We start from the raw sequence: 9,028 nt of genomic DNA on the forward strand, positions 1-9,028 counted from the left end.
ATTAACTCATCTGACATTCCAATTAACTTCACGATGGTCAAGACAATTTGAAATCTGAAATATGAAGAGCGTTTTCAATTGCATTCTACAGTACATTTTGTCTTTTTTCTGTTGGTAGGTAAGTGTTCTGATCAGACATTGAAAACTATTTATCTGTACTTTGTTCCAAGAAGATTAGAAAAATGGTTAACACAAAGTGTTTTCTCTGCATGTGTAGTATGTAAATGGTTTCACAATGCTTTTTGGGTTTTTCTGCTTCAGGACGCCACTAGAGAAAACAAGTCAGCAATTCACTGTCAAAACACATGCGGATGCTTTGTGGAGTAAAAATAGCCAGCATTTTAATTATGCATGATTTTTGAATACTGGTGATAGAAAACGATTTTTTTTGTTAAAAAATTTTACATGAACACTATGTTTACATTAATTCTCTTCCTTACATCCCTCTCCCTTCCAACTCATACTGTGATACTCTTTATAATTTATGAACTCTACTTATTAGTAAAACTATTTATCTGTCTATCTATCTATCTATCTATCTATCTATCTATCTATCTGCCTATGTATATGCCTATCATCTATCTGTCTACATATTTGTCTTTCTATAATTGTACATATACATGTACACAAACACAAAATTCAATTAGTGTTCATTGTATAAACATGTCTTGAGAAAAATGCATTTGTTTTTTTCAGTTCCACCCAAGAAAATTTTGTTTACTACCCCAGCTTTTTGATGATAATATTTACTTATTTAAAACATTTTCTCTAATAATCCTGAATACATAAGCACAGTTGCTTGTACATTCTCCTTAAAATTATGCAAAACCAGAGTTTTCTAACAGAGTTCATATTCCTTGGACTTTCACAGTCTAGAAATATATTTTCTAAAGTCTAGAAAATACTTTTTATTGTATTTTTGTTTGTCTACATTGCAACTGTTGGGGGCAACATGATAATTGTGGTGACCACTGTCTGTAGCCCAGGACTTATAGATTGTTCCATGTACTCCTTCTTGGCATTCTTGTCCCTAGTGGATGCATTCTTCTCTTCAGTCACCATACCAAAGCTTGTGTACTCCCTATATGAGAAGAAACCTATCTCCTTTGAAGGATGCATGATGCAGCTCTTTGCTGAACACTCCCTTGCAGCAGTAGAAATGATTGTATTGACAGCCATGGCCTATGGCCACTATGTAGCAACTTGTAAGCCCTTGTAGTATCTTTCCATCATGAACGGGAAAGTCTGTGACACACAGATGGAGATAGAATAGACAGGAGGATTCTTCATTTTATCATGCAAATTATTTTTGCTTTGCAAGTTACACTTCTATGGACTCAATGTCATTGATCACTTCATTTGTGATTTATTCCCATTACTGAAACTTGCCTGAACTAATACACATAGCTTCAGCCTTTTGGTGGTTGCCGAGAGTGGGTCTATCTGCATAATAATCTTTTCTATTTTGCTTGTATCCTAAGGTGTCATCCTGTGCTCTCTGAAAGCCTACAGTTGTGAAGGGCAATGGAAAACTGTCTCTACCTGTGGGTTCCACATTGCAGTTGTGATTTTGTTCTTTGTCCCATGCTTATTTGTATATGCACACCTAGCCCTCTGCTTTCTCCTCTGATAAAATGGTGGCGATATTTTACAACATTCTAACACCCTTGTTTAATTTTATTATTTGCACTTGTAGAAATAAGGATATGAAAAATGCCCTGAAGAAAGCCTGGAAGAGATTCATGGTGGTTTCTGATGGAAAGTGAGAGATAAAACGATATCAGTAAAAAGCCCAAAATGATTTTGATAAAAAAGATTCTGCATTCTCCTTTTTATTGAATAAGTCATCTCTGTCACTAGCAGTACATCAGAAAGGGTCAGAAATGAAGTGTTCATGTTATTTTGCATACCAGTTCTTATCTGGCAACTCACACTTTTCAAATGTTTACTAGGGAGATTTGAAATTTGTCCTTGCTTAAATTGTAGTAATTTAAGAGAAAATGGAAAGAAAATTTATGTATCTAGTTATTTACTTACTTATTCCACCCTGTGCATGAATTCATAGCAATTTACAATTTGAATGACTCCTGGAAATAACCAACGTTCAGGAAACACAGAAAGCAGAAGATTCTCAAAAAAATCTGTTTTAGATATTTCTGTGTCATGTGATGTCAGCCTTTAGTCTGAGCTTATCACAGCAGGTGTATGTTATAAGCACCATGTTGAATTTATTGAGGGATATAATTTGGTTAAATCAACTGTTTATGTTCCTCTAGTGATAGATGAAATGCTTTTTCATACTGATTTGGTATGGGAATGGACTGGGGAAGACTCCATAAGGAAATCAGCAGTGATTATTTTTTATTCAAGTGTCAAGAAAGAGAACACTTGAGCCAATCTTATAATAGCAACATAAGGGAAAGGAGTGACTTGATTTTCCACATTACCATAGTGACAAGATAGCTAGACCTTTAAAATACAAAAATGGCAGTTTTATTTTTTTTTCAAGGCTATTTATTTTATTTTTTTTATTATTAGTTACATTTTTTTAACTCTGTATCGCAGCTGTATCTGCTTCCTCATTCTTTCCCCAACCCCCCCCTCCCTGACTCATCTCCTCCCTGGCCCTTTCCAAGTCCACTGATTGGGGAGGGCCTCCTCCCCTTTCATCTGATCCTGTTTTATCAGGTATCTTCAGAACTGGCTACATAGTCCTTCTCTGTGGCCTAGCAGGACTGCTCCTCCCTTGGGTGGTGGGGAGGTCAAAGAGCCTGCCATTGAGTTCCTGTCAGAAATAGTCTCTGTTCCCCTTCCCATGGTAAACCAGTTGGTTACTGAGCTACCACAGGTATCATCCGCACAGAGGTTCTAGGTTATATCAATACATGGTCCTTGGTGGAGTGTCAGTTTCAGAAAAGACCCCTGTGCCCAGATATATTTAGTCCTTGTGGATCTCCAATCCTTTCCATGTCATACAAACTCCCCCTTCTTTCCTATGATTCCCTGTACCCTGCCGAAGGTTTGTTTATGAGTCTTAGTATCTGCTTTGATACACTGCTAGGTTGAGTCTCTCAGGGACCCTCTGCGGTAGGCTCCTGTCCTGTTACTTGTTGTCTCTTATGTCCAATGTACCTCCCATTTGTCTTTCTAAGTGAGGATTGATCATCTTACCCTGGGTCCTCTTTCTTGTTTATCTTATTTAGGTGTATAGATTTCATTATGTTTATCATATTTTATAGGACTATATGAGTGAGTATATACCATGTGTATCTTGCTCCTTCTGGAAGAGCTCACTCAGAATGATCCTTTCTGGATCCTACCATTTGCCTGCAAATTTCTTGATTTCTTCTTTTTTGATTGCTGATAGTATTCCATTGTGCAAAAACACCACAATTTCTGTATCCATTCCTCTGTTGATGGACATCTGGGTTGTTTCCAGGTTCTGGCTATTACAAATAAATCTGCTACAAACATGGTTGAGCAAATTGTTGTGTACTTGAGGAAATTTTGTGTATATGCCTAGAAGTGGTATAGCTGAGTCTTGATGAAGCACTATTCCTAATTGTCTGAGAAAGCGCCAGATTGACTTCCAAAGTGGTTGTACCAGTTTATATTCCCACCAGCAATGGAAGAGGGTTCTCCTTTCTCTACACCCTCTCCAGCATGTGTTGTCACTAGAGGTATTGATCTTAGCCATTTTGATGGGTGTAAGGTTGAAATCATATGGTCATTTCGGTTTGCATCTCCCTGATGCCTAAGGATGTTGAGCATATCTTTAAGTGTTTCTCTGCCATTCTATATTCCTCTACAAAGAATTTTCTGTTTAGCTCTGTACCCCATTTTTAATTGGATTCCTTGATTTATTGTTTTTAACTTCTTTAGTTCTTTGTATATGCTGGATATCAGCCCTTTGTCAGATATAGGTTTGGTGAAGATTTTTTCCCAGTCTGTAGGCTGTAGTTTTGTTCTGACGACAGTGTCTTTGGCTTTACAGAAACTTTTAAAATTCATGAGGTCCCGTTTATTGATTGTTGCTCTTAGAGCCTGTGCTGTTGGTGTCTGTTCAGGAAGTTGTCTCCTATACCAATGAGTTTTAGGCTGTCCCCCATTTTTTTTATAACCGATTTAGAGTATCTGGTTTTATGTCGAGGTCTTTGATTCACTTGGACTTTAGTTTTGTGCAGGGTGATAGACAAGGATTTATTTTCATTTTTCTGCATGTAGACATCCAGTTGGACCAGCACCATTTGTTGAAGATGCTGTCTTTTTTTCCATTGAATGGTTTTGGATTCTTCATCGAAAATCAAGTATTCATAGCTGTGTGGATTTATTTCTGGGTCTTCTTTTCGGGTCCATTGATCTTCATTCCTGTTTCTATGCCAGTACCATGCAGTTTTTATTACTATTGCTCTGTAGTACAGCTTGAGTTTGGGGATGGAGACACCTCCAAATGACCTGTTGTTGTACAGAATCGCTTTGCAGATTCTGGGTTTTTGTTTCTCCATATGAAGTTGAGAATCTTTCTTTCAAGGTCTGTAAAGAATTGTGTTGGTATTTTGATGGGAATTCCATTAAATCTGTAGATTGCCTTTGGCAGGATGGCCATTTTCACTATGTTAATCCTATTGATCCATGAGCATGGGGGATCTTTCCATTTTCTGATGTCTTCTTCAATTTCTTTCTTCAGAGACTTGAAGTTTTTTTTTTTTTTCAAACATATCTTTCACCTGCTTGGTTAGACTCACCCCAAAGTATTTTATGTTATTAGTGACTATTGTGAAGGGTGTTGTTTCCCTGGTTTCTTTCTTAGCCCTTTTGTCTTGGCTAGACAGGAAGGCTTCTGATTTTTTGTACTTGATTTTGAATCCAGCCACTTTGTTCAGGGTGTTGATCAGCTGAAGGAATTCTTTGGTTGAGTATTTGGGGTGACTCAGGAATACTATCATATCATATGTAAATAGTGAAACTTTGACTTCCTTTTCGATTTATATTCCCTTGATCTCCCTTACTTGTCTTATTGCTCTAGCTACGACTTCAAGTACTATGTTGAAGAGATATGGAGACAATGGGCAGTCTTGCCTTGTCCCTGATTTCAGTGGGATTGATTTAAGTTTCTCTCCATTGAGTTTGATGTTAGCTATAGGCTTGTTGTATATTGCCTTTACTTTGTTTAGGTATGTTCCTTGTATCCCTGATCTCTCCAAGACTTTAAACATGAATGGGTGTTGGACTTTGTCAAATGCTTTTTTGACATCTAGGGAAATGACCATGTGATTTTTCTCCTTCAGTTTCTTTATATGATGGATTACATTGATGGATTTCCATATATTGAACCACCCCTGCATGCTGGGATGAAACCTATTTCGTCATGGTTGATGATATCTTTGATGTGTTCTTGCACTCAGTTTGCAAGTATTTTATTGAGTATTTTTGCATCAATGTTCATAAGAGAGATAGGTCTGAAGTTCTCTTTTTCTGTTGGGTCTTTGTGTGGTTTAGGTATCAAGGTGACTGTGGCTTCACAGAATGAGTTTGGTAATGTTCCTTCTGTTTCTATTTTGTGGAATAATTTGGAGAGGATTGGAGTTAGCACTTCTTTGAAGGTCTGGTAGAATTCTTCACTCAAACCATCTGGCCCTTGGCTTTTTTTGGAAGGGAGGCTGTTGATGGCTGCTTCAATTTACTTGTTGGATATAGGGCTGTTCAGTCTTTCTACCTGGTTTTGACTTAATTTTGGTAGATGGAATCTGTCAAGGAAATTGTTCATTTGTTTTAGATTTTTGAACTTTTTGGCATATAGGCTTTTGTAGTATGACCTAATGATTGCTTGTATTTCCTCATTGTCTGTAGTTATGTCCTCCTTTTCATTTCTAATTTTGCTGATTTGGATAGTTTCTCTCTGCATTTTAGTTAGTTTGGCTCTTCTATGACTTTCTTGAAAATATTTTCTGGACCATAGAGCCTAGAGTATTTTTTTTTCATCGATTGCTATTATTCTTATATTTCATCTTTTCATGGCATCCTTTATTTCTTGGATATTTTGTGTTTGGGACTTTTCTGATTTTACTTTTCCTTTGCCAGAAATATCAATTTCTGTGAGTGTATCTTCAGCACCAGATATTCTTTCTTCCTTCTCTTGTATTCTGTTGGTGATGCTTACCTTTGTGGTTCTTAATCTTTTCTCTAAGTTCTCCAGCTCCAGGTTTTCTCAGTTTGTGGTTTTTTTTTTTTTTATTGACTCTCATTTTGTTTTCATGCTTTGCACCATTTCGTTCATCTGTTTAAATGTGGATTCCTGTCTCTGTACGATGTTCTCTATGTTTTGTTTATTTCCTCTCTATATGCCACTAATTGTATCTCTGCTTGTGCCTCTATTTGTTTGACATATTTGCCTGTGTTTCTTTAAGAATTTCCTTTTCCTTTGCCTCCAATTGACTGGCCAAATATTTGATAGATTTGTTCATTTCCTCTTTAACTGTCTGAATTTACATGGCTATTGCTCTGAGAAATTTGTTTGTTTCCTCTTTATGAGCCTCAAATAATTGGGTAAACATATCTTTAAAGTCATTTTCCTATGCTTCCGATGAATTGGAGTATCCATCAATTTTGGGAATTGCTGGTGAAGACATGATGTCCTGATTTATGTTGGATGTGTTTTTTTGCCTACCCCAGGCCATTGGCTTACCTGAAATCTTCCCTGTTTGTTTTTGGATTCTGCAATTCAGACTGGTACTGTCTTTCTCTGGAGAGTTCTTCAGGAAGGTAAGAGAGGTCTCATGGCCTCAGCCTGTTTGTTGGTGCATTATCTGTGCCTGTGGGAGGAAAGTCTGAGGGCACAAAAGGGCAAATGCAGGTGTGTGTGTGTGTGTGTGTGTGTGTGTGTGTGTGTCCATGGAATTGTGCCTTGAGGGACATAGTGATAGAGAATGTTGAACCTTTGACTGTGTGGGAAGGCCTCTGCCTTGAAGGCTACTATGGGGTTACTTGTGCATGCACTGTACATGTAGCAGGCACAGGTGATGGTCATGGCATAATTTCTGGTGTTATCTGCCTTAACTCCTCATTTGGACCCACAGAGCAGGGGCTTCAATGTCCCAAATGACCCTCTGTTTCCCACAGTGGGTATGTGGGTGGGAAGGGTCTGATGCCTGGCTTCTAGTTTAGAAGGACCCTGGATCTGGGGCTCTGCAGACACTCAAGGGTGCACTCACTCTCAAGCAGGTCACATCGGCAAGGATCGGGGTATCTGGACTATATATTCTCTGGTTTGGCCCTGCTTGGTCTTATTCAGGAGGACTGAGGCACTCCGCCAGCTCAGTGCTGCTGTTTCTGCCTCCAGATTAAGAAGTACAGCTATAGGTGGAGACTGGGATACTGGTCCAGAGGCCTTCTGGGAGGTCCTGGGGGCCCTCCACTGTGCTCTCCAGGTCTGGGAGGCAGAGCACCTGGGTGTGCCTAGCTCGTATGGCAGGTCTGTGGGCTTTGGTGGGTCTATAGCATATTATCTGTCACAAAGGTCCATAAAGTCAGTGGCTGAGAGACCCTGCAGAGCCAGTGTGGTGGCTAGTAGATCTGGGACCTTGGGAGGATGGTGCCACAGATATGGGACTCCAAAACAGGTACAGCTGGCAGTTGCAGCTACGGTGCTAGGAACCCCACCTCAGCTGCTGCAGACCCCAGGCAGTGAGCTCTGAGCTGAGAATCTCACTGAGCCGGCTGTGCCAAGGAGGAGGATTGTCTAAGAAAGGGGAGAGTCGGAGATCAAAGGATCATTTCTCTCCTTCCCCAAACAAGTCCACAAGTGACCAGAGACCAAAGTTCTCACCTTGTGTGATGTTCCCTGTCTTTTAGAAAGCCTCACCGTCATTTTTCTGGCTTCAGAAATCCTTCCACTCACCAACTTAGGCACTCAGCTCTTCTGCAACTCAGAACTGTGGGTGCTAGTCACCATCTTGGCTCCACTCCCCTAAAATAAAACTTCTGTCTAATATGTAATTCAACAAGATGCTTTTTTTAAAATATGTTTGATGTTGGAGACAGTATTGGGGAACAAGAAAGAACAGTCCATGTTCTTGAAGGAGACACACTTAGTACGTAAATGCAGGTGAAATGAGTAATGAGAAGTGATTTTCTGAGGAGGCACTAGAAATCGTCCTGCAAACTGCAAGTGTGAGTTTATAAAGCCGAAAGGCTAGTAAAGCAAAAATGAACTGGAAATCAGCACAGCTGGGGTTAAAATGGCCTATGGAAAAGAGTATTTCCCGGGAGTGTAGCATTTGAACAGGAGTTACTAAAGAAAGTTAGGCTCTAATGTCTTGACATTAATGAAAAAAAGTTAATTTGTTTTGTGTTTTGACAGCATTGGTTATGAATTATCCCAGAATAATTAAAAAAAAATCTCAAATAATTTTCTGTGTTGCATAGTTTTGAGTATGACCCTTATTGAAAAGGTTATTATATACTGAAAAATTAATTTCACAGTACAAAAATATTGTGAATGCAATCACTGAGCACCTGGTAGCTGGAACTCACTTGATGTCCTCATTACCAATTTAAGAAAAATATTCAAAACTGTTATTCTAACTGCAGTGGATCTAGCATTTTAAAATATAAAACACAAATTAGGGAATGCACAATTCCAAATAGATTCTGAAAGGACCTAAATGAGGATTTTTTCAGCTGAATTTTGCACTGGATTTAAAAGACCATTTTATGCCCATAAGCTAAGGAATGGGTACAGAAATTGTGATACATTTACACAATGGAATACTACTCAGCAATTATAAACAAGGAAATCACGAAATTTGTAGACAAATGGTGGGATCTAAAAAGATCATCCTGAGTGAGGTACTCCAGAAAGAGAAAGACACACAATGTATATACTCACTCATAAGTGGATATTAGACATGTAATATAGGATTGACATACTAAAATCTATACACTCAAAGAAGCCAGTTAAGGAGGAGGACCCTGGCTAAGATGATCAATCCTCATGCAGGAAGGCAAAGGTAATATAGATTGGAAGAGC

This window comes from Meriones unguiculatus, chromosome X, assembly GCF_030254825.1.
Source record: "Meriones unguiculatus strain TT.TT164.6M chromosome X, Bangor_MerUng_6.1, whole genome shotgun sequence".
NCBI lineage: Eukaryota > Metazoa > Chordata > Mammalia > Rodentia > Muridae > Meriones > Meriones unguiculatus.